The sequence below is a fragment of the Leptopilina heterotoma genome, unplaced genomic scaffold, assembly GCF_015476425.1.
Source record: "Leptopilina heterotoma isolate Lh14 unplaced genomic scaffold, ASM1547642v1 Lhet_307, whole genome shotgun sequence".
In the NCBI taxonomy this organism is placed as follows: Eukaryota; Metazoa; Arthropoda; class Insecta; order Hymenoptera; family Figitidae; genus Leptopilina; species Leptopilina heterotoma.
The window spans coordinates 1,213,284-1,233,307 of record NW_025111010.1 but is presented as its reverse complement, the minus strand read 5'-3'; positions in this window follow the sequence as shown (position 1 = coordinate 1,233,307).

Here is a 20,024-nt window from a genome sequence, read left to right as displayed (position 1 = left end):
ACAAAGAGTATTCTCAGTCCTAAAGGAAGTTACAAAAATTCTCATAAATTATAAAAGGGGGGATGAGAAAATCGATAATAAATATAGAAGACAACGACAAATTCCAAACGAGAAGAGAGGAAAAAATCAAAAAATTTTCTAATAATTAACATATTAAAACAGTTTATTTTAAACTCAGGGGAAATATTTTCATATTATAATCTAGGGTTGCAACAAAAAATTGATTTTTTCCTGATTTCTATAATCAAAATTTAGATTTTTTCCCTGATCCCTATAAAAATTATTCAAGAGTTCAATTGTAATAAAGGAAGATAATTTTTAGAGGGAAAAAATTGATTTAAATTTTTAAGGGTATCTACCTATTTTTTTAAAAGGGTTTTGCAACTTTTTTAGGCCTAAAATGGAAGGTTTTTAAAAAATTTCTTGCTTATAAGTTTTAAAATATAATTGATCAAAAGTTTTTACATGAAATTACGTTAAACAAAAGTAACCAAATCAGCATAAAACTCTGAGCTTCGAAAAACATTTTTTTTACAAAACCGAAAAGAATCAGACAATTTTTTTAAAAGGTATTAGGTTAAAAAAGTACTCTTAAACATTTCTTAATTTGCTAGGTGAATGAAGGAAGTGAAATTAGTGACATTTTTATTAATAAAAATAGAAAAAATAGCTTATTCGAGACTGAGCGTCGACTCCAACTTCAGGATCATAATTTTGCCCAACATATTGGATTCACCATTTTCAATTTTCAAAACCTAACATCATATTCGTAATCAAACTTTCTCGATTTTTCAGACCCATAAAAGTTACAAAAAACTCCTTAAATAAAATTACTGTGGCGAATTTCTCTCAATTATTTTCAATTTAGCGTCTTTACTTCCACTTTTCTCAAAATCTTCTATTTTTTGGTTTTATGTGGGTCTTAAGGAGCACGTTTTAACCTTTAATCTAAGACCTTAGGGAAGTTTCTACCACATCAGATTGAACAGAAAAAATCTTGAAAACCCTGAAAAACACGTTTTTTTGGACTTTACTCCCACTTTTCTCAATATCCTTAAAAGCTTCGCAATGTTGAAACATGGGATTATATTCAGAAGACAAAAATACATTAAAAAGCACTTCAATATAAAAAAAAACCATTTAATAAACTTCAATTTATTAAAAAAAAATGTTAATTTTTCTTTTTAAAATTAACTAATTTGGTAATTATTTAATTAATTAATTTAATTAATTATATGTAATTATTTAAATAATGTAATTTTGATCTATTAATGCTACTTTTTACGCTAATCATCATATGAATGCATTCGATTGTGACTCTGTTAAGTTCAATTATTTAGTATTTTCCAATTATACAATCATAAATTGTTTGAAAATTCGATTGTTTAAAATCAGTAATTAAATCTTTTCACAAAATGACATTAATTTCAATTCAATTTTACAAAATTCAAATAATTTGATTCTTTAATGAAATTTTATTAAAAATTCAAGTATCCAAAAAGTTGAATTAAAATTTTTCTAATTCTTTTGGAACATTAAGGGTATTTGAACTATTCACAGTGCAACAGCATTTTTATTTTTGGAATCGCATAGGGTGATTTTTATAGGTTTTTTTAAGCTGAATGCGAATCCGTAATTAGAATTGTTCCATCACCCTAGATTTTTGAGAAATTTGACCTTGAAAATTAAAAAAAGGCCGTTTTTGGGGTACTTTTTGGTTTTTTATCAGGATATAAAAATTTTTCCTAGGGTTTTCACTATGTGCGTACGAAAGCCCATATCTTCCTTAACAATTTCCAATTTGGACCTTTTAAAAATATCTTTTTCGATGAGTTATCTTTGTTTGAAGTTCGCGTCGCATCATAAAATCAGCAAAAATGCCGTTTTTGAGGTATTTTTTTGTTTTTTATCAGGGTACCAAAATTTTTTCTAGTGTTTTCATGATATACGTACGAAAGCTCATATCCTTCTCAACAATCTCCAATTTTGACATTTTAAAAATATCTATTTTTCGATGAGCTATCCTTGTTTGAAGTTCGCATCGTAACGTCAAATGGGATAACAGTGAGAAAAATATTAACATAATATTAATATTATTAATATTAACCCATTAAATCTCAAGCAGAAACCAATGATTCATTAAAGAAACTATTATATTTTTAGGAAAATCAAAAATAAATTGACCATTTTTTTTGTTTATCATTTCAAATTCTTTAACAATAATTTAACAAAAACAAAGATAACTCATCGAAAAATAGATATTTTTAAAATGTTTAAATTGGAGATTGTTGAGGAGGATGTGAGCTTTCGTACGCATATCATGAAAACCCTAGAAAAAATTTTTGTACCCTGATAAAAAACCAAAAAGTATCCTAAAAACGTCCTTTTTTCAATTTTCAAGGTCAAATTTCTCGAAAACCTTGAGTGATGGAACAATTCTGATTACGGATTCGCATTCAGCATCAAAAAACCTATAAAAATCACCCTATGCGATCCCAGAAATAATAAAAAAGTGAAATTCTGTTGCACTGTGTTATGAAGTCACAGTTTATGCAAAATAAAGTGTTCTAAAACTTTGACGTCATTATTAGTTCAACAAGTAAAATTATTTAGAACTTAAATAAGTTTTTAAATAAATGTTTAATTATTATTAATTTTATCAAAGCAATTGAAGTTTTCGAAAAATTTTAGATTAAAATCTTCTGAAATTATTTCTGAAAATTGTACCTGTTTTTTACTAAAATCTTTTCTAAGTTAATTATAATTAATGTAGTATTCAGATAAAGATTTTATCACTCGGTGGAAATTAATATTAACTTTAGGAAAGTTATTCATTCTGAAATTTAATTATTTAAAATAAATTTTTGTTAAAATAAATTACTCTACCAATTTAATTATTTGCAGGAGTAAGCAAAAATCAAAATATAGTTTTAAACTTTATTGTGATTCAAATATTTTTAAGATGAAAAAAATCCAAGGAAAATTCAAAGTTTTTAAAATTTTTCAAAAATGCTTTTTACACCTGAAACCAGAATTTTTGAAGTAATCATAGAAATGAGATATTATTCCAGTATTTTTGATAAAATTTTCTGACCAAATTCATTTTCTCTGATTTCCCAGACCTAATTATACCTATTAAATTAAATTAGATTTAATGATTAACAAAACCTTTTATTCCAAGTCTAGTAAATTATATTTTCTTTTCATTACTAATTTACAGAAACAATTTGAAATTTTTTAACAATGTTAATATGTATATATGACGCATTTTTAATAAAAGGAACCTGAAACAGCAAAAAATTATAGGCTTTGTTTAGGAAAAATTTTATTTGATTTAAAATTCATTTTTAATTAATTATTTATTATTTTTCATTAATTATTAATTCTTCTTGACCACAAATAATTAAAAATTCATCTTTTATCAACAAAACCATTCATAAATGTAACCTACAATATTTTTCTTTATTTTTCCCTTTCAAATAAAAGCATCACTTTTAATTATTAAAAATAATTTAAAAGTAATTTTATTAAAAAACAATATCTTGAATTACTGGTTAATTAATGGATTAGGTATTAATTATAATATTAATAGATATTTAATTAATATTAACATATTCACTTTATTCATTGCAAAACAAATTGTAAAAAGAATCTATTTTTTAAAGAATTTTTTAAAGAAAAAACTGTGTATTATATTTTGAAATAGAAAATAATTATTTTTAGAATATCCCCTATTATTTAAGGTAAATGACAATTAAAGGTTACAGAAGAGGCATTAATTACTAAATGATCATGGACAATTAATGTTATCTGCGTGAATTTTTCTTCTTCTTTCTTCAACTCTTTCTCTCTCGTCTACAGTATATACTCTAAAAGCCAGTCGTTGTCTTTCGGCACCTTAGGCGAGGCAATAATTACAAACGGTCATCGCTCGCAGTGCGCGGCAATTAAGGCGCTCCCAATTATTAAACCAGCAGTGAGAGGGAGAGAGAGAGAGACTCTCTGCCACCGATCACATTAAATTGCGAATTCTCTGTCTTGCAAACTAAGCACATTCGACTCTTTCAAATCGAATTAAATTAATGGAAATAAAAGGCAGCCTAATGAACCATATCCATTTTTGCTTGACCTTCAATTATTCAAATACGATCGAACACATCCTTATCATTTTAATGACTTGCTTATATATACTCTCTACGCGGGATATAATTAAAAATTTCATTAAAAATTCACAAAAACCACATTTTTAAATTTGTCTAATCGATTCATTTATATTAAATTAATTATGGTCAATTAACTTAATTAATTAATTAATTAGAAAATTGGTACACTGAGAGAAATGGATAGTCAGATTTTGATGTTAAAAAGATGATGTTACACGATACTATCATTATGCTACTGCCAACCATCACAGATGCTAAAAAAAATATAGTTATGCTACCCCGTACTACCAAGATGTTACTCCTGATGATATTGATGGTAACGGTGACTATCTAGATAGCTGTCTGTATACGTAGCATTAAAGATGGTCACCCTAACCACAATTATGTTACCCACTACTATAAATTTCTCTCCGTGTATATTCAACCCAATAATTACATTAAACAAGTTAAGTATTAATAATAATAATAATATAATAATATAAATAAAAATAATTATTATTATTAGGTATTGTATTACTATTAAATTATTAATAGTAGGTAATATTATTAACAAATTAATAAACCGAAATTAGTATAGAATTAATAACAATTAATTAAAATTAAGTTTTTTAATTTGATGTTTAATTTAATTTTTTTAACTTAATTGTTTAAATTTTGATCAATAAATGTTAATATTCTTATTTATGGGGAGTATTCAATATAATGAATAGTAATAATTAGTACGTTAAATACGATTATAGTCCGAAAATTGTATATGGAAGTCAGAAGTTTCATAACGATTATTATCAATAGAGAGAAGAGAATATAATTATATGAACAGTGACAATCATTGTGTGAAAGGTGCCAATCAAATAGCATTGTTAATTAGCCGGATACAGCTTCTAGTTAACGAATTATAGGCGAGTTTGCTAGTTATAGAATCTCACTGATTGGTTCGTTACGATGTTGTCAATGCGACATTGGTCATTTAAACACTGCGCATGCGCAAATTTTAACTCCTTTGCAGAATTTCAAAATTACTCACAACGTAGTTTGTCAATTTTTGAAAAAATTTTCCACCTGATTTACATTCTGAACTCTGCTCCGATGACAATGCTAGATTTTTGAAAATTATTATTATACTGAAAACCGCTTTAAATAATAATTTCATATTAATATTGCAGAACAGATTAATGAAATGGAATTTTTGACAAAATTTTTCCTTAATCAAACTGCTTCTCTGCATGTAAATAATTAATTGATCAATAAAAATTTGTAACATGAAGCAATTAACTTTTTTTTTAATTTTTAAAGAGTATACTAGCAGTAGAGAAAATCAAGAATTTACCAAAATAAATATTAATGAGAAGACTTTACAATTATGAATATTATTATTATTATTATTATTAAATATTCATTCGATCGATTCGTTTTCAATTTCAAGTCTAAACACTTCTATTGTTTCTTTAATCAGAAACGAATATGACAATAAGTAAAGTCTTTTCTATATTCATTGGATCGATTCAATTCTTGTCTGTCCTTAAATATATTTTTCAGTATTCCATTAGGTTGTTTATGTTAAACGGCTTTGAAGACTCTTTTATAAAAAAACGTATACAATCTTCAAAGAAAGATACACCTGAAGAACAGTCTTCTTTTTAGATAGGAGATCCAAAGATAGAACATCCTTATTGAGAATAAATTCCTTCTAGAAACATTCCTGTTTAGAACATCCTTATACAGCATCTTCTATACACATAGAATGCACCTTTTAGAAAAATCTTGTTCATTCTAATAGTCAGGTGAAATATTTTTTTAATTCTTGTGTAAATGACATTTTTGAACGATTATTTATTTTAATAATATATTAAAAATTTAAAGTTACATCTTGTAGATCTCAAGTTAGAACTTCGTTAAAGATCCGGAGCCTCAATTATGCAAGAGTTGATTTTATGCAAGAAAAAAATCTGTAACAGTATCTTGTAAAAAATGTGAAAATCGTATATTAAAAATATTAAAAACTTGTTAAACACCCAAAAATACAACAATATTGTGTGAAATATTGTAAATAACAACAATTTATAAGGATATGCAACACCTTATTGTGAATTATCAAGAGTTGCGATCATATCTTCCTGAAGATTCAGTTATACAACGTTTAACTAAAGATTTAAAGCTGCAGTAACCTGATAATGAATTCAAATTTCAACAAATTGTTAAAGATTGAATGCTACATCTTTTTAAAAATTTAAACCTACAAGTCATTAAAAATAAAAATAAACATTTTGTTAAAAATTCAAACCTACAACGTCTTGTTACAGTTTTAAAACCACAACAACTTCTGAATGATATAAAGCTGCAACATCTTGTTAATCAGGGTGGCCGCAAGATTGACTTTATCAATTTCCCTGACATTTCCCTGACATAACAACGAATTTCCCTGACAAAAATTTTTTTGTTTAGAGCAAAAAATGTATTGAATGACCGTCTTAATTTCTTTAATTGCCCTGACAAAAAAATTTTTCCTGACATTTCCCTGACTTTACTGACAAAAAATTTTTTTCCTGACATTTCCCTGACTTTACTGACAAAATATTTTTTTCCCTGACATTTCCCTGACTTTACTGACATGTGGCCACCTTGTTAATGATCCAAAGCTGCAGCAACTTGTTAGAGATTTAAAACTATAGCGTCTTGTTGAACTTCTAAAACTGCAACATGTTCTTAATGATCTGAAACTGTACACGTTCTTAATGATCTGAAACTACAACTAGTTCTTAATGATCCAAAAATACAACATGTTCTTACAGATCCAAAACTACAACATTTTCTTAATTATGAAAAAATACAACGTTTTTTTAAATATGAAAAACACTACAACATCTTAATGATCTAAAGCTGCAACATCTTATTTAAGATCTAAAGATATAAATAGGAACAGCAGTTTTTATTTGAGATCTAAAACAACATCTTTTTTAAAAAATCTAAACAATACCTCCATAAAAATCAAAAAGTTACTGAAATATCTCGTTAGAAACCCAATGCCACTATAATTTTCTCGTTAAGGATCCAAATTTTACACCAATTTTCTCGTTGAAGATCCAATTTCATGAAATTGTGCACAAGAATTGCTTCATAAAGATCCCATTTGACAATTTCTTGCAAGGTGATTCAATGTTATAACAATTTCTAGCGAAAAATTCCATTTTACAACAATCTTGATAAGATTCTAACGAAAATATAAGGGGCACACAACATCAACTCCTTGAGAAATATCTTCTTATACTCATTTCACGCTACTTCTTATTATTTTTTCATCCCTAAAAATATATAATATCCAAGGGACTTTATAATCCTCATCAACTGCAGAATAGTTAAAAATAATGATAAATTTTATCAGAGGAAGAATAAATTTTACCAAATGATAATAGTTTCCACACAACAGTCAAGCATAAGCCCCTTTTAATCATCTCGCAATTTCATTTCATAATAAAGATAAAAGACAAACATCTCACCCAAAAAGTTGATGATATCAAGATTTCCTATGGTAAATCCTCAAATAATGATTAAAACCAAAAGTTCATATTGTTGAAAATCTAGTCACTAAACTGAAAATTTCAAAACACAGAAAATAGTATTCTTCTTGTAATAATAACATCCAGTAAAAGTGTTGATTAGAAGATTAGACGAACAACAATTTGATGCACTTGATTATAATAGATAACATTTGAAAGCAATTGTTTGAAATGTCATCGACACTATACTTGAAAAGGATTAAATTGCAATGAACCGGCGAACTGTTATTCCCACCGCACATACAACCATAAAGTAAAAGTGTACACGAGTTTAAATATCGCGAAAATATATCCAACCGCACCGGGAATCCAACTCGGAATGAAACGCGCCAAGCGGACGTCGCTCTTGAACCGATGACGTCACAAATCTTGGCGCGTGCGCCACTCGAGGAACGACGCGTGTCGTCGTCTTTGTGAGGTGGCTGCGAGATGGCTTCGTGGTTGCACCAACTACCAAAGAATTGCCGAATCTAATCAAGGAACACTATTGCAATATCCTTTGTATAAGAAGCTATTTAGTCTTGCTCATATATAGTATATGTCATCCCTCCAAAGAACAAGTGATCAACTGTAATTACCATTTTCAAACATTTTCTCATTTAGATAATGGAATTTTGTATTTTCATTTTATTTGCAATTTAAATTTCAATTCTTATATCCTTTTATGTCTACATTTTTTCATTTTATGTTAGTGAAGAAATTCAACCTAAAAAAATGTTCGTAGAGTTTTTGGAATTGCTGTTTTAGAAAATGGTGTCTATTTTTAGAAATTCAAAATGGCGGATTCAATATGGATGAACAACTTTTTAAAGACCGATTGTATTCACTTGAAACATGTTACTCGCGGGTTATCGGGGTCGCTGATTACGAATCTAAGGTTGGTTTTTCAAAATTCAAAATGGCGGATTCAATATGGAGGAAGAACTTTCTAAAAACCGATTAAATTCACTTAAAACTTGTGCCTCCGGGATATATATGTCCCACTTAGATTTAAAAATTCAAAAAATTACAAATGGCGAATTTAACCTTCGCGCTCCGAAGTGGTCACCCGAGGTGACCAAACAATAAATAAAGTTGTAAATCTGCTCGAATTTTGCATCAATCAAATAGCTATTTTAAGTCACTAAACAAAATTTTATCTACTTTCGAAAAAGAAAAAAATTTAAATTTTTTTTCATTTCTTCTTGTTTATTTGTAACAATTAAAAAAGTATGTACGAGACTACTGAAAATTGTCAGGGTGTTTATGTTGTATATTGCAAAAAAATAAAATCATCAAAGTTTTAGACTAAAATTGTTTTATATCATAAAATACAATATTTTTTGATATTACAATGAATTTTTTATTTGTTTAAACAAATCATTGTTGTTATTTACCAACTTTTTACTGAATGCACCTAAAAAGTTGCAGCTTTCTCCTAATTTTGCAATTTACTGAACTTTATATGATTACAGATGAAGAATACAAAATGAATTATTATTTAAACAATTTTTAAACAAATTATTGTTGTTATTTACCAACTTTTTACAGAATGCACCTAGAAAGTTGCATAATAATTTAATTTTTATTCTTTATCTGCAATCATATAGAATTTAGTAAATTGAAAAATTACACGGAAAAAAATTAATCTCTAAATTAGAGATTAAATCTGAGATTTAGGCATAAACTATCACTGGAATCGGACGTAAGATGTAAGCAGATCACTAAAACTGAAATTTGGTATTATATCTAATCCGAATATTAGTATTGTGAAGAACACGTATTTCTTATGCCTAAAAATGATATTAGGAATCTCAAATTTTATGACATATGGAACATATGTTCTAAACTATCAACTTACTTGAATAAATTCAAATCTAATATATTATTTGAATAAACAATATTAAACATTTTAGTCGTATATTTATATAATTCGTATTTTTGTAATAACTCGATGTAATAAGAATTTATAATTTATCACAATTTGGAGTGAGAATTATTCACAAAATATTTATATTGTTTTCCCTGTATGAACTATACATTGACAAGTATAAAAAAGTAGTTGGATATTTTTAAAACACAATACGAATTTTATATTTTTATTTCATTTTTTTGTTTTAACGGCGTTGGAAGGTCTGTAAAATTTGTAGGTTACAATTATCGCCCGACAAAATACGACACTGACTGATTTAAATGACGTGAAATAGGTAAATAAACATTTTTCAACCACTTTTTCTCTAAACACAGACACTTTTTACAAAATAGGCCAACATACAACGAGTAGGAATCTTCTTAATTACCTAAATTCAAAAGATGGTTTAAATTCATGCAGAAACGCGGTTGTAAAATGTAAAATTGGAAAGTGATGTAATGCTAAGAATATAACAGCTGGACCATTGTGCTCTCTGCATGCTTCTGCCCTCTTCTGGCGACTGGCAGTAATCCGCTTCTTGTTGTCTGTCATTACATTACTTTCCAATCATTTCCAATTTTACATTTTACAACCGCTTGACAACCGCGTTTCTGCATGAATTTAAACAATCTTTTGAATTTAGGTTATTAAGAAGATTCTTACCCATTGTATGTTGGCCTATTTTGTAAAAAGTGTCTGTGTATTTAGAGAAAAAGTGGTTGAAAAATGTTTATTTACCTATTTCACGTCATTTAAATCAGTCAGTGCCGTATTTTGTCGGGCGACAATTGTAACCTTAAAATTTCACAGACCTTCGCTTTTATTTGGATATTTGAAAATAAAATTAATACTTAATTAATTAAAATGGTTTAAATCTTTTTTGTCACTGATTAACTTAAAACACAATGTACCTAATTCATATAAAAAAAGTTGTGAAATTAACAAATCTCTAAATCAGAGATATGAATTTATGGCGTTTTCTGGTATAAAGTTTGACAGAATCAAACACAACTTATCACAGTAATTGTGACTATAATGTTTAATTTAGATACACTTATATTTCATTGGACTTCAAATTAATATTATTTCAAGTTTAGAGATTAATTTTTTTCCGTGTAGGAAAAAACTGCATCTTTCTAGGTGCATTCCGGTAAAAGTTGGAAAATAACAATAATAATTTGTTTATAAATTATTTAAATAATAATTCAATTTTTATTCTTTATCTGTAATCATATAGAATTTAGTAAATTGCAAAATTAGGAAAAAACTGCAATTTTCTAGGTGCATTCTGGTAAAAGTTGGTAAATAACAACAATAATTTGTTTAAAAATTGGTTAAATAATAATTAAATTTTTATCTGCTATATGCATAAAACATTATTAAAATACAATATTTGTATTAACACATAATTATATGGAAAAACTTTGATGCATTTAAATCGATTTTGGAAAATAAAAATAAAAAAGCGTTTGGTTACCCCAGGTGACCGTATCGGAGCCCGCATTATAAAATATCGTTCGTAACGCGAAGGTTAATATGGCGGAATTTTTAAACAAATTATCAAAATATTTTTTTTCATTAAAATTGTTTCAAAATTGTTACTTGGAAGTTTTTGGGGTCACTGATTACGAAACCGTTGTTAGTTTTTGAAAATTTAAAATGGACGAATCCAATATGGCGGAACAGATTTTCAAAAATTGCTTGATTTTTATTTAAAATTGTTATTTGAGTGTTTTCGGGGTTGCTGATTACGAATCCGATAGCAGTTTTTAAAAATTTTAAATGGCGGAAAAGATTTTCAAAAATTCATAGGATTTACTGCACTGAAAAAAATGATATTGTCGATTTTGTCATACGAGTATAGTAAGGACGTATAGCTGAAACAGCAATACTGTATTACTGTTCTTCAAATACAGTATTGGTATTCTTCACATACATATTACTGTCTCTCCCATAAATATGGCTGTTCTACACTGCATATAGCTGAAACAGTAATTACGAAAATTTGTAGAGTAATGAGACAAGGCCTAAATACGGTTGTTTAAATGTTGCTTATTAAAATCCCAACTAGTTTCGAACCATATATAGTTCCTCATCAGGGGATGAATAATTTTACAAATACATTAGGGGAGACTGGGGCGAAAAGTTAAACTGACAAAACCGTTAAAATTCATTATCTTTCGAACGAAAATAGTTACCGTCAACCGGGGCTATTTTGTGCACCAAATAGCTTTTTTTTATTCAAAGATTTATTTAAATTCAGAATTAAGAGAATAAAAAAAATCAACTTTTGATATATGTTGTGGACATCCTTTTGAAGGTTTCCTATAAATTTTGCAAAGAAAAAAATTTTTTTGTCTTAGTTATAGTCATTGAAAGTCGTGAACACAATAACTCCCGGGATGGGGCTATTTTGTGCATCGAACTTTGTTTTTCTATAATGTTGCGTAAACAATTTTTTTAATTGTTTCTGCTTCATGAAATCTTTTGTGTATATATTTGAGAGTAAATTAAAAAAAGAATGACCTAGTAAAATTTTTTTTGTAGATATATTATACAAAAAATGTAAAATAAAGCACTAAAATTTTGCTAAAATCTGGATTTACTAAAAATTAACAATCTTTTTTTAAATTGTATATTACACAGATAGTAAATAAAATTTTTTTCTTTTTTAATATATATTTTATAATAATATACTAATATAATTATAAAATGATCGTTTAAACACTTATAAATAACTTTAAAACATCATTTCAATAGGAGCTTTTTTAATGGTTTTGAATGATATTTTTAAAAAACTTGAAATAAATATTTTTAAGGTTAAATAGATAACAATTTAATATCTAATATGATTTTCAAGTTATTTTAAGAGAAACGAGAAAATAGTTTTAAAACTAATTTGAAAAACTTATAAATATTAATTAATGTTCATTTTTTGAGGTTACGTTGTGCACCGGTAGAGCTTTTAATCGTTTTCATGATTTTAATTAACGTATTTACAGTTTTTTGACAGAAAAGTAAGACAAAAATGTATAAAAATGATAAACAGAATCTTCTTTACTTACTAAATAAAATATTTATGAAAAATATTTGATTTTTTTAAGTGCACAAAATAGCCCCATGGAATCCTGGTTTTTCAGTTTTTTCCACTTTTCTCTTAAAATAATGAATAAAAAGTTAGCGCATTACGTATGTATCATCACAACACAATTGAAAACAAATATCTAACACAGTTTATGAGACACATTAAAACTCTAGAAGATCTGGTATAATTTTTCCGAACTTTCAAAATTTTTTAAACAAATTTTCCGTTTTTAGGAATTTTTTTCTCTTAATTGCCAAAGAATTAAATAATAACATTTAGTGCTCTCTATTGTCATGTAATCAAACTTTCATTTTACAAAATAGCAGATTAAAATAATTCATTTTAATAATTTTTTCCATTAAAAAACTCGCGTGCACAAAATAGCCCCCGGATGCACAAAATAGCCCCAGTTGACGGTAGAGCATTGCAATTTTAATTATAGAAGGGTGTTATCACCCTAAATAAATGTCCGGAGTTGTGTGCAACTCTGTTCATTTTTGTGGTGTCTATATTGAAAGTTTTTTTTAACCTACTTTTGAAAATTTTTTCGAAAAAGAAAATATCAACTTTTAAGTATATTTTTTGAATTTATTCTCATCGCGATTTTTTTAGATCCTTATTTGGGTCCCCTGAAGAGATACCTAAAGGTATTTGACAAATATCTTTAGTCAGATTTTTTATATTTATTGTTAAAGCCAAAAACGCACCCTGGGGCGAAAAGTTAAATGTATTTTTATCTGTTGTTAAAATTTTTTTTATTTTTCGTTTTTTTGGGTTTATTTGTTTAAAAATGATTTATTTGACATTGGGCAAGTACTCTGTCAAAAAATAAACCGGTTAACGTGAAATAAACCAAAAAAAATTTTTTTTTTTTGAAATTTCAATTTTTTAACTTTTTTTTTTTTTTTTCTTTACGTTTCCCCCCATGATATATCGGGTTATTTTTCATTTAATTATTGGTGATATGTGAATATTATAATAAATTAAAGAGCCGCGTATCAAATTTTTCGAAGTTTTTCTAATTATAATTAGCTGTATGACTATAAATTCATAAATACAAAAAAGATTATTATTTCGCACCAGCAGCATGCGCCTAACCTCAAAATTGCTAGTGAGCTGTCAGACTTTGTTGAGTTGTGAATATTATTTTCAAAGCAACTAGTTTTAAATATTCAATTATCAGTAATAATGGGTTCACGTAAAAGAAGGCACTGTTTGACATTCAAAAAAAAGATTGAAGTTATTAAAAAAATTAGAGAAGGTGCTTCGAAAAGTGAAATCGAACGCGATTATGGAATTGGGAAAACGACATACTACTCTCTTATCGATCAGGAGCCTCAAATATTGGACAATATTGAAAAATTTGAAGGTAAAAATAGAAAATCTTCTAAATTGATTAATGAAAGTCAATTGGATGCAGCCATGATAAAATGGTTTATGCAAGTTCGGGACAGAGGCGATCCAATTTCTGGGCCTATTATTCAGGAAAAAGCACTTATTTTGAACGAGAAACTTAACGGTCCCGCAACTTTTAAAGTAAGTAAATTTAATAATATATATTTTACTTATTTATTAATTAAATATGAAAATATATACACTATTAATTAATCCATCCAGTGTATTTATTAAAACTAAAAAAAAATTTAGGTTAAAAATGCGATATATACATATAAAAACGTAGTTACTTAAAATGTGAATCAGTTTATATAATTGGAAATATGTACTTATAAAATTAATCTAACTTTCATTATTTGTTCATAGGCTAGCACTGGTTGGTTGCAGAATTTCAAAAAACGATATTCGATTAGAAATGTGGAAATGAAAGGAGATAAACTTTCAAACGACTTTGAAAGTGCTGAAAGTTTTTCTGAAATTTTAATTAAAAAAATTGATTCTGAAAAATTATTGTTAGACAACATTTATAATGCAGACGAATCAGGAATCTACTGGAGATCGCTGGTATCTTGCACTCTTGCCCGAAGTTCGGAATTAGAAGTCTCTGGCCAAAAGGAAATCAAAGATAGAGTGACTGCTCTCTTTTGCTCCAATGCTACTGGAAGCTTTCGCATCCCTTTATTACTTATAGGAAAATCTACAAATCCCAGATGCTTAAGTGGATTAATGACTCCAGAATTAAAAAAGAAGCGTTTGAAATTTTTTCAAATTCTGGATACAATTTATACCAACCAAAAAAGTTCTTGGATGGACAGAAGTATATTCATGGATTGGTAAATCAAATCTATTTTTTGAATTAGTATAGTATTTAATATTAAATTTTAATTTTTCTAACTATATTCTTCTGAAAAGAAATTAATAAAATATGTACGTATATAACTGAATTTTTTGTACATATTTGATTGATTCATTAAAATATTTTTAGGTATAAAGATGAATTCATTCCACGTGTGTTGGAGCACAAGAGAGCTAATAATATAGAAGGTAAAGTTATCCTCATTCTCGACAACGCACCATCACACTTAAATTTGGAAGAATTAAATGAAATCAATGAGAACTTCGAAGTGGTGTACTTACCCCCTAATGTCACGGCTATGATCCAGCCTATGGACCAAGGGGCAATTGCACTAACAAAAAAGCTATATAAAAAAATGTTATTGAGACGACTCTTGATTGATAACGAAGTTCAACCAGCTAATGAGTTTTTAAAATGTTTAAATCTTCAAGACTGCATGGTTTTACTTACTCAAGCTTGAAAGAGTATCAAATCATCGACATTGAGTGCAGTTTGGAAAAAACTCTTGGGTGATAGAATTAGCATAGATCAGCAAAATAAGGATCAAGAATCACCTGCAGAGGTCAGTTTTCCACACTCAATTGGTGAACAAGTGTGTAGAATTTTAGAAGGACCAAATTTCGAAATACAGAATCCTCTCCAAGTTCTGCTAGATTGGTTTGAATCTGATCAAAGGGACTGTGGATGGGAGGCGTTGTCAGATGACAGTATCATTCACTATGTTACAAATGATCAAAATCATGTTGAAAAAATTGATGAAAGTGATCACAACGATTCTGATGATGATCAGGATTCAGCATCAAAAGCAATGAAAGGCTTAGAAAAAATAAAAAAATGGATGAAATCATGCAAAGATATTTTACCACATCATCAACAAGCCATTGATGAAATTGAGTATTTGTTAAAAAACGAAAACGAATCCTTAAAAAAATAAATCTTTGAAAAACAAATCATCTGAAAAAATGATTTTTTTAAATACAGTTCAATTGTTTTCGTTGGTCAATATTTTATAAATAAGTACTTAATTTTATTTTCCATGTTAATATAAAAAAAATTGTCTTTTTTATATTGTAAATTAAAAATTTTATATAATTTTAATCTTTTACTTTGTACTTTTAGAGAAATAAACTCTTTAACATTTTATTTTTAATCAATAATTATATTTGTGTATTAAACTTTTACCTATCCTCATTTTGTGTAGAGATTTATAATTAAGCCGTTTATACCCATAAGAGTTAATAATAGAATTATAATTTAATATAAAAGAAGATTTTTCTTCTGAAACAATAATAATTCAATTGCTCAAGTTTTATACGTTATGTATTATTTTATTAGTTTTCAATATTTATTTATTAATAGAGTTTAAAATATTAAATTAAAATTAAAACTATTATATAAACTAAGTAAATTTATGTATGAAATATTTTATTTATCAATAAGTATTTTCTATTTCATTATTATATTATGTTAGTACGAATTATTAATCAACCGTTCATTAAAATGATTCAATTCTAATAAATATAAAAATCAGTAAATATATTATTAATTAATTTGTTTGTCTAAAAATTTAATTTAATAAATCAAAATTATCAATTTTATACTATATTAATAAATTCTAAAGATATAAAAAATTAGCAGGCGACTTTATTTCAACCAAAGGCAAAAAGAATCTTCGTACGGCCCTGCATGTTTATACATTTTTGTCAAGGTGACCTATTTGGATTATACGGACACACACCCGAGTTGTCCGTATAACCAAGACTTCAGTGTATTCTAAAGCTTTTGGGCGGCTTCCATAAATGATGTCACAGGTTTAGGGGAGGGGGGGGGGTATGAAAGTGTGACAAGGAGGGAGGGGGGTATTTTTAAAGCTGTGACATCACAAATTTAATTTAAAAGTAATTCTATTTTAACGCAAAAAATAATTTTTGTTATTACTGGAATTTTAAATATCTTAAGTAAGCGCGCCTTTCTTGCTTCGACACTAAACTACACCACAGTTATTCAGTGACGGTTTTCGGGTATTTTACTTCGCCCAACCCTGGTGTACATACATAATAATAGCTCATGTCCATATCTTCATATTATGTGGTTCATGATAAATCTGTTAGGACAGTCTGCTATAACAACAAATAAAAAGACGTGTTTTTATAAATTATGAGATAAACTGCGAAAAGTATTAAAATTTATTAAAGTAACATTATTTTTACAGTTGTCAAGTTTTTTAAACAATAATTCTTTTATAAGTTAAAAGTTTTGACTTTTGTACTGAAAAGAGAAAGGATTTTAATTGGATACTGGCTACAAAAATAAACAAAGTAAGTTTTATGTCCTTAATTTTTTACTAATAACTTAATTGTATTAACCTAGTGTTATAAAAAAAGTTGCATCTACTTATTATGAGAAATTCATTATTTACTTCTAAAATTGTTTTGAACAATTATATGTTACACCGCCTAAAAAATGTTAGGTTATGTTCAGTAATAATTTCACCTTGTTAAAAAGTTTCTTATTAATGATTTAAAATCAAAATTTGTTTTTTGTTGACTTTTTTCAATTCAATAAAGACTTAAATATAACTTGTATTTATAAGAGTTAATTCTCTTTGTGTTTTTTTATTTAAAATTTTCGTTTGGATTAGAAGAATTTTTTTTAAATTCTGTATGAGAAATAAACAAATACGTACTTATTATTCAAACTTTGTTATTTGTAAAAAATTTTAAAATTATAATTTTTTAAAAATTTAACGTCTGCAGTAGCAGAGGATTTTTGAAATGCGTTATCTGTTTTATACTACATGATAAAAAAATAATATAATATATGAAAATTATTCGTTTTTTTCTTGAATATTTTAAATATGTATAAAAAAATAAAAATACTTAAACAAAAGCAGAAAAAATGTAAAATTAAGTCTAAAAAGAGACTTTTGTCAAAACTAAAGGAGTCGATTTCTTATTTTTGCCTTTATGGCAGAGTGATAAATAAAGAATTTTTTCACGCTTATGCAAAAGTGGTGTAGATACTTTGCGTTGAAATACTATTTAAAATTTTTCAATAAGATGCAAAGGTTTATATGATGTGTATTTTTGAAAAAAAGACAAAAACAAATAAATTTTAAAGGGAAAAGGTTATATATACAAAATAACTATGAATGAAAACTATGAATCTTCATGAGCGGAAATAAAAAATTGTAAATAATATTTTAACTTCTAAAAACACTACTGTCGCATAAAAGAAAAAAATTCGATATTATTTATTAGACTGCAATAAATAAAAAAATTCAAAAATTAATTACTTCGGTTTTGAGAAGAGCCACTTTTTAGACTTATATTCAATTTTTTAGATGCTTCCCTTGAATAACGTTATTTTATTATTACATATTTGAAATATTTAAGAAAAAACGAACAATTTTCTCATATGAAAAAAATGCGCTATAATTATTTAACAATATTTTTTTTAATAAATCATAATTTCTTTTAAGAATTTTAGTTTTATTAAAGCAAATTATTGACTTATGATTGGCAATTTTCAGGATGGATAAAAATAAATTGTATCAGTCATTGTTCCTGTCATATGTAAAATCGTATCCTGAAAGAAAAAAAGAATCTTTACAGCAAGAAACTAATCAAGTTTGGAATGAAATTAAAAACTGTGAAGATGTAACAAATAAAGTATCAGCAATAATTAAAGAAAATGCAGTTAAAGCATTTAAAAAGAAAGGAACTGTTCTTAGTTTTTGGCAAAGTGCAGCTACAAAAAGCTCTTCGGTTTCGTATGTTGAAAAAAATTCAGAAGGAAATGAAACATTAAACAATAATAATGTTACAAGAAAAGCATCAGAGGATCAACAGCCTGTAACATCTAAGGAAATTGATGATTCAACAAATAAACCAAAAGCAAAAGTTCAAGATGAAATAAAATCGAGAATTAATGTTATTGATTCTGATTTAGTCGGCTTAATGAACAGAGAAAAATGCGGTCAACTTAGTGAAGTTCAAGAAAAGCAACTCAAAAAATTGAGAAAAGAAAAACATGATTTGGAAAAGTTACTAAGACAAAAAGTATCAGATCAAGAACGTCAAAAAAATCAAGAGTTGAAAAGCGAAAAAAACTGGATGAAATTTGCGCTGAGCATCCCGAAATTAAAAAAGCGCTTATGAAAAAAGACAAAGGAAGACCAAGAATCGAATCAGAGCAGCCGCTACTTCTGGAAACTATTGTAAAAATTGCCATGCATGGATCAGCTTCACACGAACGCCGAAATGAGGACATCTTAAGAAGCGCTAAAACATTAAATCAACTGACGGAAGAATTAAAAACACTTGGATTCACTTTAAGTCAAAGTGCTCTTTATCTGAGACTTCTTCCGAAACGTAGTCTATCTTCTGAGGGAAAACGCCATGTCCAAACTGTCCCTGTTAAACTACTGAAAGCTCGAAAGGATGGTCATAAAGATCACATGGATGGAAAATTTTGCAAAGCGACAATTAATCATCTCGAAGAAATTGCGTCTCTACTTGGGCCGAACGAAGTCTGCTTTTTAAGTCAAGATGATAAAGCGAGAGTACCGCTTGGATTAAGTGCGGCAAATGTACAATCTCCAATTATCATGCATGTGGAGTACAAAGTAGTTTTGCCTGATCATGATTGGGTCGTCGCTCCCCAACACAAACTTATACCTTCTGTTTATACAGGTATAATTATCAAAGAAAATGGGAATGGCGATGTAAGTGCCGTAGGATATTCTGGACCAACATTTATAGCAATTCGATCAGGAAAACATGATTCTTCGACCGCATATTCACATGCTCTCGATTTTCGAACACTTTTCGAGTTGGATGAATTTGACATTATTACGAAATTTAATAATCAAATTAAACCAATCGTGATTCTAACCGTCGACGGAGGACCCGATGAGAATCCTCGGTACCAAAAGGTGATTCAAGTTGCTATTGATCATTTTGTAAAATTGAATTTGGACGCGATTTTTATTGCTACTAATGCCCCTGGCAGAAGTGCCTTCAATAGGGTTGAAAGGAAAATGTCTCATTTAAGTAAGGAACTTGTGGGATTAATTCTT